The following is a 9,608-nucleotide window of genomic DNA, read 5'->3' on the forward strand; positions in this document are numbered from 1 at the left end:
TTGGTTCTCCTGCCCAAAGTGGGGGTCAGAACCAGTGAGGACCAGTTGCTGAAAGAAGCAAGTGGCCTGGGGAAGCTCACAAAGGCGATATGCCTTTGAAGCTTCTCCTTTGTGAACCCTGCCCATACTGGGGGAGGAGGCTTGGCACCTCGTCCCAGGATGTGCATTGATTCAGGCCCCCGAAAGCAGCAGGCTCTCAGCCTGTACACTAGAGGTGGGTTCGTTTTCAGGGGGCAACTGAGATGCCCTCTGGCTGCATTTTTCATTAAATCCCACACTGGCATCAGTGTTGGTTTAATGTGCTGAGAAGTTTGATACCAAACTTCAGTTCTCAGTGCAGCCATTATGGTGCTGTGGAGTTCATAATGACAAACTCCCTGCACCATATACTCTTAATGGCAGCACTGCACTTAGAATGTCTAAGAATGGACTTATACACTGTAGGGGTACAGGGCTCATGCACCTGTACCCTCACCACTGGTAGAGTGCACCCAGCGGGGTGACTGATGTATGCCAGGGCAGTGTTTTGTGGGCATGTGTACCATTTTGACTCTTCACTTTGTTCTGCACCAAGACACGCAGCCTGCAAGGCAGTGTGTGTGTGCCAGGGTAGAGGACCTCTAAGGGTTGCACAATCGGTGCTGCAGCCCTTAGAGGCCTTCTCTGGTCACAGTGCCCTGGGTACCTAGGGTACCATTTACCAGGGGCTGACCTAGGGCCAGAGATGCCAATTGAGTTTTGTTTTCAATGCAGTTTAGGGAAGGAAACACAGGCCCCTGGGTACCTGATTAGCAGGAACCCAGGGCACAATCAGTCAAAGCACTTCTGCAATTCAGCAAAAAGTGGGGAAACCATGCAGAAAGAGGGCACTATCTCACAGAGCACTAGCCTACTCCCAGCTCGTCCTCCACGTCTTCCGTGCCAACCTCCTCTAGCGGTTCACTGCATTCCTCTTATGGAGGGGGCAGCCCCTCATACCCTGTAGATTCAATTAGTCCTTTTAAGGCCCTGATCCTAGGGACAACCCATGGAATGAATACATTGTTGATTCCCCCGGGGAACACAGATCCAGATTTCTACCTGGTCAAACCCTCCTCTCTAGACAACACTTACTTGTATCACAAGGTCACACGTGGGCAGACTTCTAGAAGATTAGTCTTCATGCTGTTCAGGAGGTGAGGAATTTCTGATAGAAATGCTGTCCCCCACAAGTCCACGTGGGGGAACTACACCCTCTAGTCCTACTCCTGTCATTGGGGGTTATCCGACGTAGGTCTCTTTGCAATTGCCCAGAATGCCAAAGCTTCGCCGCCAGGCTCCCACAGCCCTTGGGCAATGCACTATTGATTTCCATGCCAGGGATATTTGCCAATGCTTTCCCCCCTCAACCACTTCTTCCGTGCATGATTTTGACGCTTCCAAGAATGTCCCTCATCCTGGTAACTTACAAGGGGTCCAGACAACCCTGGTTGACAACCCTTCTAGTCCTGCACGTGGACAGTCCCAGTCATCAAAGCTTTCGTGGCATGGATCAAATGGGTCATTGTACCCCGAGAACATCTAGAACCTCAATATAGTATATATTTGACCCACGACCCTCCTTTTGAATCCCTCCACTTGTGCCCTCTCCAGTTTCTGTCTTGGAAGATTGCCTTCTTGTTCGTGTCGTGTCTTTACAGCTTGTCCGCGAGTTCTAAGCTTTTACCATGGAGGGGTCCTTCTTCCAAGTTCACAAGTTGTTCTTGGCACTAACCCAAAGTTTCTGCCAAAGGTGTTATTTCCCCTTCCGACTTAAACCATTGTTACCGGCTTTCTTCCATAACCAGGCTCTCTGGGGGAGAGACCATCTTTATTCTGGGTGTCTAGTATTTCCTGTATTACATTGATAGAATGAAGCCCCTTCATAGTTTGTAACTTTGTCGCTTTCACCTAACAAACTTGTCCAATGTATTCCAACTTGTTACGCTGAGGCAACTTCCTGCTCCTCCCAGGCTGCGCCACTCACATAAAGGGGGCCTCTAAGGTCTTCCTTGGTAGCATGCCCTTGGCTGACACATGTAAAGCAGCTACTCGGTCCACTCCACACACGTTCACCAGGCGCTACTGCGTAGATGTTTGAGCACGCCAACAAGCAACGGTTAGGGAACGCCACTTTGCGGTTTATGCGCAGCATGTGTATTTCCAGCCACAAGTCTAAGTAAATGGACTTATTTCAGGTCAAACACCCCCACCCCCCCACCCCAACCCCCTCCCACCCACACACAAAAAGACTATTATGCCGCCATTAAGGCTGCTAAGGGGAATTATTATGCAGGGCGTATCGCCAAAGCAGACCATAATAGTCGGGAGATCTTCTCCATTGTCAAAAGTTTTGTATCCCCTGTTGCTGATGCTGTCCCTCTTCCCTCCTCTGCGCAATGGTGCGAGGATCTGTCCACTTTTTTCATCAGCAAAATAGCTAGGATTCAGGAGGACCTACTCTCGGCGCTGCCCGAGGACCGTCTAGCGGTTGACTCCTGTCTTTCCCGTTGCCTGTGTTCCGGCCAACAGCTTACTAACTTTGTGCTAGTCCCCGATTGTGCTGTACTACCTCTCCTTCAGTCCTTGAAATCTGGTTCCCGGTGGACCCGTGTCCAGCCCGAGTGCTTTCGGAGGTGGCGGAAACTGTCTGTAGTGAGATCACCCAGATTGTGAATCTTTCCTTGGCCTCTGGTGTGGTCCCTCGCGGCTGGAAACAAGCTAAACTTCTGCCGCTCCTGAAAAAACCGGGACTGGACGCCACGGTCCCTGGTAACTACAGACCCATATCCCTCCTGCCAGCACTCGCCAAAATTTGCGAGAAAGTGGTTCTTCGACAATTGGAGAGCTTTGTGGAATCCTCCAACGCTCTTCACCCTGCCCAATCGGGCTTTAGGGCAGCGTATAGCACGGAGATCGGGCTGGTGGAGATGACGGAGTCTATCTGGGATTGTCTGGACGGAGGCGGCAGAGCGGTCCTGATATTACTGGACCTCTCTGCCGCGTTCGATACCGTCCCCTATGAGCTCCTCCTCGCCAGGCTGTCTGCTATTGGTATTGGGGGGGTTGTTCTTGCCTGGCTGTCCTCCTTTCTTTCGGACAGGACACAGCAGGTCTGGATGCCGCCCCACGCCTCAGAACCTAAACCACTCCTTACAGGTGTCCCCCAGGGATCCACTCTTAGTCCCCTACTGTTCAACATTTACATCACCCCTCTGGTTTATTTAGCGGAACAGTACGGGGCTAAGATCATAGGGTATGCAGATGATACTCAGTTGTTGTTCACCTGGCCTGATGATTCTCTGGATACTTCTGTAGTTCATCTGTGTCTGTCCTCAGTATTTCGCTGGCTGACCATGGCCCAGCTGAAGTGCAATGAGGACAAATCTGAGGTGCTTTTCTATGGTTCCTTCCCCCCTCGTTTAGGAGTACGCTGTGGCCCCCGAACATCCCCAGCCCTAAAGTGATGGGGGCCCCGCAAAAAACCTTGGGATCTGGTTTGGGGAGGATCTTAGATTTGAGGACCACATAAAGAAGCTCACGGGAACCTGCTTTGCCACTCTGAGAATGCTACGCAAATTCTTCCCCTTGCTCCCTAGGGATGCCAAGGAGACGGTGGCGCGGGCTCTCATACTGGCAAGACTGGACTACGCGAATGCACTGTTCAGTGGCATTCCGGCTTACCTGGTTAAACGTTTGCAGGTTATCCAGAATGCTGCTGTACGTTTGCTATTCAATGTCCCTAGATGGAGGAGTGTGCACTTCGATCTGCGCACCCTTCATTGGCTCCCAGTTTCACAGCACATTTTGTTTAAGTCCCTGGTGCTGGCGTTCAGAGCTACCCACGACCAAGGTCCAGCATATTTGAGACACAGATTTGCTTTCTATGTCCCCGCCCGCACCCTCAGATCATCCACTCTGTTTAAACTGTTTCTTCCCCGTTTTAAGCGAGCCAGACTCGGCGGTCAATCGATTGTCGTGGTCGCGGCTCGGGCCTGGAATGCCCTCCCTCTTCATCTGCGCTCCATGCAATCTGTGGCACAATTTAAGAAACATTTGAAAACTCACCTGTTCAGGAGTGTAACTTATGTGTAACTTAAGCTGTTTTTTCTTGCTGTTCTTCTTTCTGCCTTTCCCATTTCGCGCCAGGATACTCTCAAGTAATAAAGCGCGCTACAAAATAATTTATACATACATACACACACACACACACACACACACACTTTATCCCCATTTTGACTGTTGGGTACTTGTGTAAGGACTCACATGCCGGGAGTCCTGCTAAACAGGACTCAGTCCATGTGCTCTGACCCTTAAAATTGTGCATGTTTAATTGTTTTTTCCCCAACTGGCATAGCCTAACTTGTAAGTCTTTCGTATATGGTACATTGGGTACCCAAGGCCTGTTAGTTTAGTGCATGGGTACTCGCCAAGATTTTCCCAAGAGGCAAAAAGTTAATCTGTGGTGTGACCAAGAGCCGCATTGATGCCAACATGGTGGCGGTTGGGGCGTGGGAGGTTTAAGGTGGGTGTAGGTGAAGCGACACATGTACAGCTAGTCGTTGAATTGCACCTGGGATCAATCCCGGCTTCCACACTTGACCAAACTGTGTGATCCTGGGGAATTATTTTATTTCCCTTTGCCTATTGTCATTGTTGTCAGGGGAGGCATGAATGTTTCTAAATTGATGTTTAAAAACTGTCACCTTAAAGAAACGCATCACATTGCACTTTTATAATCTAATGTACTAAAGTGAAACACTTCCGCAGGTAAATAGTGCTTTGTAAAGTGAACAGCGGTCTATGGCGGCTGCATGTAAAGGTCAGACGGGCCTCATGCGGCTGTACTTTGAGTATCACAGGTTTAGAGTCTCTCGTGGACTGTAGCCTAGTTGTGTCCTGATGAGTACAAGGTAAAACATGGCTCCCAGTCTGCCACAGCAGACCGGAAGGGCAATACATTTACATTAGCACCAGTTACTTTTTTTGTGCAAGTTTTGTATAGCGCCCTCACCACCCGAAGGTATATGAGTGCTTTACATTAGCACCAGTTGCTTTGCACAAGGGCACATTCCTTTTTGTTGGCACGTGGAGATTGTGATTTTCCCAAAATCAAGGATGTTAAGTTGACGCCGATACTCAAACCCTATTTACTAGCTCCATTGTCTGCAGCTATGGCCCTTACGCCTTATCTCTCTAGCCTCTGCTCCACATTTTGTGATTAAGGATAAATCTCTTAATCTCCTTGTTTCCACACACAACCACCATTAGCAAAGCCAGTAGGTTTTGCCTGTGCGAAATCTATTGTTTTTAGGTCTCGACTCGACAGCACATGCACCGTCTCGAAGAGACGTATTGTGTTCCATCTGTGGATTTACTGGCTGGCCATCTCCCACCATAGGTAAACATAAGTGTCGCTCTCATTTTCTTTGATGCCATTCGTCATGGCTTGTGTGCGTCTTGCTCTCTTCTTGTGTTTGGCCCTCCCATAGAGCATGGACCAAGTACCTGCCTCCAAACACTGCTCCCGGTTTGCGCACCTATGTTTTCAAGCCCTCCATAGCAGTATTTGTGTTTTCAGGCCGTCTCCCTTGTACACTTGCCACTAAAATGCATGCATGTGCCGCACAATCTTCCTCGTCGCTACTACTTTTATTTTTTAGTTTTTATGAACAAGCACTGGCATAGCCAATAGATCTCCGCAATACCCGAGCTGTTCCCCTTGTCTATGTGTGTCTTTTAGCCATTTTATCTAGCAGCACATCTGCTGTTCAGCATGGTTGGAAGTCACTGAAGAAAGTGCTATGATGGGCCAGCGCAGGCCACGGCATACTGCTTTTGTGTGTTAGAGGGGCAGGACAATAAACTCAACTTGGGAGGTGAAGAGACTCGGGCAAGAAATTATAGCACACCCTCAGACTAAATCCAGGCCAAATTTTTTGGATACTAAGTTATTACTTTATTTTATTCTTAGAACCAAGAGGAACTCAGTTGCAGGTAAGTAACCGTTTCAAAAGTAGTAATACTTTTCAAGTACAGTTAGAATTGTTTTGCAAGGCAGTAGCAAATGCTTTACAGCAGTGGTTCCCAAACTTTGGACTCCTGAGGACCCCCACTGAATCACTACTGGAGGCCGGGGACCCCCAAGCAATCTGTACAATTTAAATTTCTTTTTAAAAAGCCTTTTGAAGCAGAGGCAATTTCAAGAGGAGACAGCCTGAATTGGGTCTATTGGCATGGACATGTATGCATACAGCAGTGTATTATTTAGTGGTACCCAAGGGCTTGTGGAAAGTGAGCAATCAGACAGCAGCACAAAAATCCTTCTGCATCTATTTTTACCTGCTTGCCAAGTACCGGTAACCTATACGCATGTGCCTTACAACGTTTTATTGCTTTTATTTATTGCCTGTATTTTCATTGTTGTGTCTGTGACTGCTGTTTTCGGTCTTCCCCCGCTGCCTGTATGTGGGCTGTGCCCCTTTTTCTTCCCTCTGTTCCCCTCGCTGTCCCCCTGCTCTCTCTGCCGGTCTTTTCTTCTGTACCGCTCGCTACCCCATGTCTCTGCCCTGTTTTCCCTTCTGTTCCCCTCGCTGCCCGTTCTGCCTTCTGTTCTTAGCTGCCCCTATATTTCTGTATTTTGTTTGTGCCATTTGTTTTTTGTGCCCGTTTGCCCTCTGTGCCACTCGTTTTTGTGCCCCTTTTGCCTTCTGTTCCACTAGTTTCCCCTCATTTTTTGTGCCTTTTCTGCCCTGTTCCACTCATTTTTTGTGCCGTTCTGCCCTATGTTCCACTCGTTTTTCCCCTCGTTTTTTTGTGCCTTTCTGCCACCTGTTCCACTCGTTTTTCCCTTGTTTTTTGTGCCCTTCTGCCCTCTGTTCCACTCGTTTTTTGTGCCTTTCTGCCCTCTGTTCCACTCGTTTTTTGTGCCTTTCTGCCCTCTGTTCCACTTGTTTTTTGTGCCTTTCTGCCCTCGTTTCCCCTCATTTTTTTGTGCCCTTTTGCCCTCTGTTCCACTCGTTTTTCCATCATTTTTTGTGCTTTTCTGCCCTCTGTTCCACTTGTTTTTCCTCGTTTTTTGTGCCCTTCTCCCCTCTGTTCCACGCGTTTATTGTGGCCTTCTGCCCTCTGTTCCACTCGTTTTTGTGCTCTTCTGCCTTCTGTGCCACTCGTTCTTTCCTTCATATTGTGCCCCTTTTGCCTTCTGTTTCGCTTGTTTCCGAAGCCGTTGTGCGCCCTGCGGCCCGCACCATTCACTACCCACTGGCCATTCGCTGCCCCCGCCTCCCAATCGTATTGTTGTGGTCTCGCTGCCCCTGCGCCTACTTTCACAGCTCTTGTGTGCTGTGAGGACGCATGGGCGTTTCATTTTTTTCACTATGACAGGCACTCGAGTCCTGTGGACCCCCTGGGAATGTCTCACAGACCCCTTGGGGTCTGCGGGCCACAGTTTGGGAAACGCTGCTTTACAGTATTAGAAATACTTTTGTAGAATCAGATCAGAACTGTAGAACTTTGCAATAGAAATCGATTGACTTTTTTATGCAATAGGTTGGTAAATGCAATCGTATGGGAGGAGGACAGTGTTATGCATTGGCAGGTGGGGGTTTTGACCAACACTGGGCAAGGTTCAGTTTTTATGGTGGGTACCGCACCACCAGCTGCACTAGGGCGGGAGGGTGCAGAGGTCACTGGGTCCAATGTAAATCAATGGAGGCTAGGCGTACCTCAGAGGCATGGTTTGCAGAGAAGTACCCATGGTTTCAGGCCAAAGGCTTCGGGGTTAAGTTCACGGAGGCCACAAAGCAGCAGTGAAGGTACACCACCAGCGGCAAGGGCGGCCAGGTGCAAAGTCAGCATCTGGCACCCAATGCTTTTTAATGGAGGTTGACGATCGCACAAAGAGGATGCAGGCTTGGACCAGGAGGCTCGCTGAAGGTGACCACCGGCTGGGCAGATAAGTTGGAGGGCTGGGGGAGGTCGAGGCGCTTTTGGTGTTGATTCTTCTTGGTTGAAGCTGGTAACGGTCCAGGAGTGTAGATGCTGCAGGTGACTTTGTGGGGTCCAGGAGAGCACCAATGGAGACAAGGTTACTATCGCTGGGTAGACTTCACAGGACAGGTGAGCTTCTCGAACTTGGGCTGTGGGTGACTGGTGCAGGGATCGCAGATCCGCTTTGATCTGGAATCCTTGAAGATAGTTTTTCTGGATAAGGCCACTGTCCTCGGGAGATCTGGTGTTTATTGAAGAGTGGCAGTCTTCCTGGGGTTCTTGGAAGTCCCAGGCAGCTGGACAGGCGGCGTCTTCTTTGCAGACTCGAGAAGCAGGAGACAGGCCGGTAGGTTTGAGGCTAAGGTAGGTCTTGCTTTGCTGAACAGCGTCCTCTTAGTCTTCTTCTTAAGTGTCATGAATCTGAGGATCAAGGTTCAGGGGTGCCCCTTAATACTGAATTTAGACGTGTTACAGGTACTGGCAGCTTGTAGCCAATGGGCAGCTTGCCTTTAGAATGACTACACCGTTTGTATGTCGCCTCCCTTTGGGGAGGAGGCATCCCCTAAGCTGATTAACTAAAATCCATCAATTCAAGAAGGAGGGTTTTCTAAAGAGGGGGTCACTTCAGCTCTGAACACCTTAGGGGGTGGCCCTGGCTGTGAGTAGACACACCTCCCTTCACTATCAATTTTCTTGCGGCGATAATGGGCTTGATAATATGCTCTATGGAATTTCAATCGAAGCCCATCTCAGATGCGAAGACATAGAGACAAGGCCTAGGGACTGTAGAACCGCTGGGGCCACCAGGAACCACCCAAGGTAGGGATGCAGGAGACCCACCGGGGACGTGTGCAGTGTCTAAACACAGCTGAGAATTACCATTGACTTCTATGGAGAAAGTTGCTGTTAGAATTTTAAAGATTAAGGACACCTAGGAGTGGACTAGGAACAAACCCTTCAGTACTGGACAGTTCGAGAGTCAAGACCCACTGGAGCACCGAAGTACTCATGTTACCTCACTCAGGGAAGCCGTGCATAGGGGTCTTTTCGTGTCCGGTTTCGTCGTCGTTTCCTATGGAGAGCTGCAAAGAAGTGCTGCAGGCGACCAGATGAAAAGTGTCCGGATGGATCCTAGGGTGGATCGAAGATCTGAAGAACCTGAAAGCAGAGGGGACAGAGTCTGGGTAACTAGCCAGTGACCAGGAAGGCAACAAGAAGATGCCCATGATGATGGGTGATTTCAGGTGCAGGAGGTGAAGCTTGACTCTTCAGCCACGAGGACCAGGAGGCGTCGACAACCAGGAGCTGGATTCATACATGTCCACTGGGGGTCTCCCTGTTTACATGGATTGAGACCCTAGAGCTTGGCTTGAGGTCGAGGGGGCATTCCTAGTGCACCCCTATTTTTCAGAGTGGCTCCTGCTCTCTCTATCAAGGCTGTGGTAGACTGACAGTGGTGGCAGCAATAAATCTGTAGTCAGGAGGGGTGAGTCCCTAGGCACCCTCCTGACCAAGTCTGTGCAGTCTGCCATGCCTGTGGTCCTGCTGCTTTTGTCTACCTGACATGTGTTTGAGAGCCCGTGGGTGTACTGGGGAAG

The sequence above is a fragment of the Lissotriton vulgaris genome, chromosome 6 (assembly GCF_964263255.1).
Source record: "Lissotriton vulgaris chromosome 6, aLisVul1.2, whole genome shotgun sequence".
NCBI classification, from domain to species: domain Eukaryota; kingdom Metazoa; phylum Chordata; class Amphibia; order Caudata; family Salamandridae; genus Lissotriton; species Lissotriton vulgaris.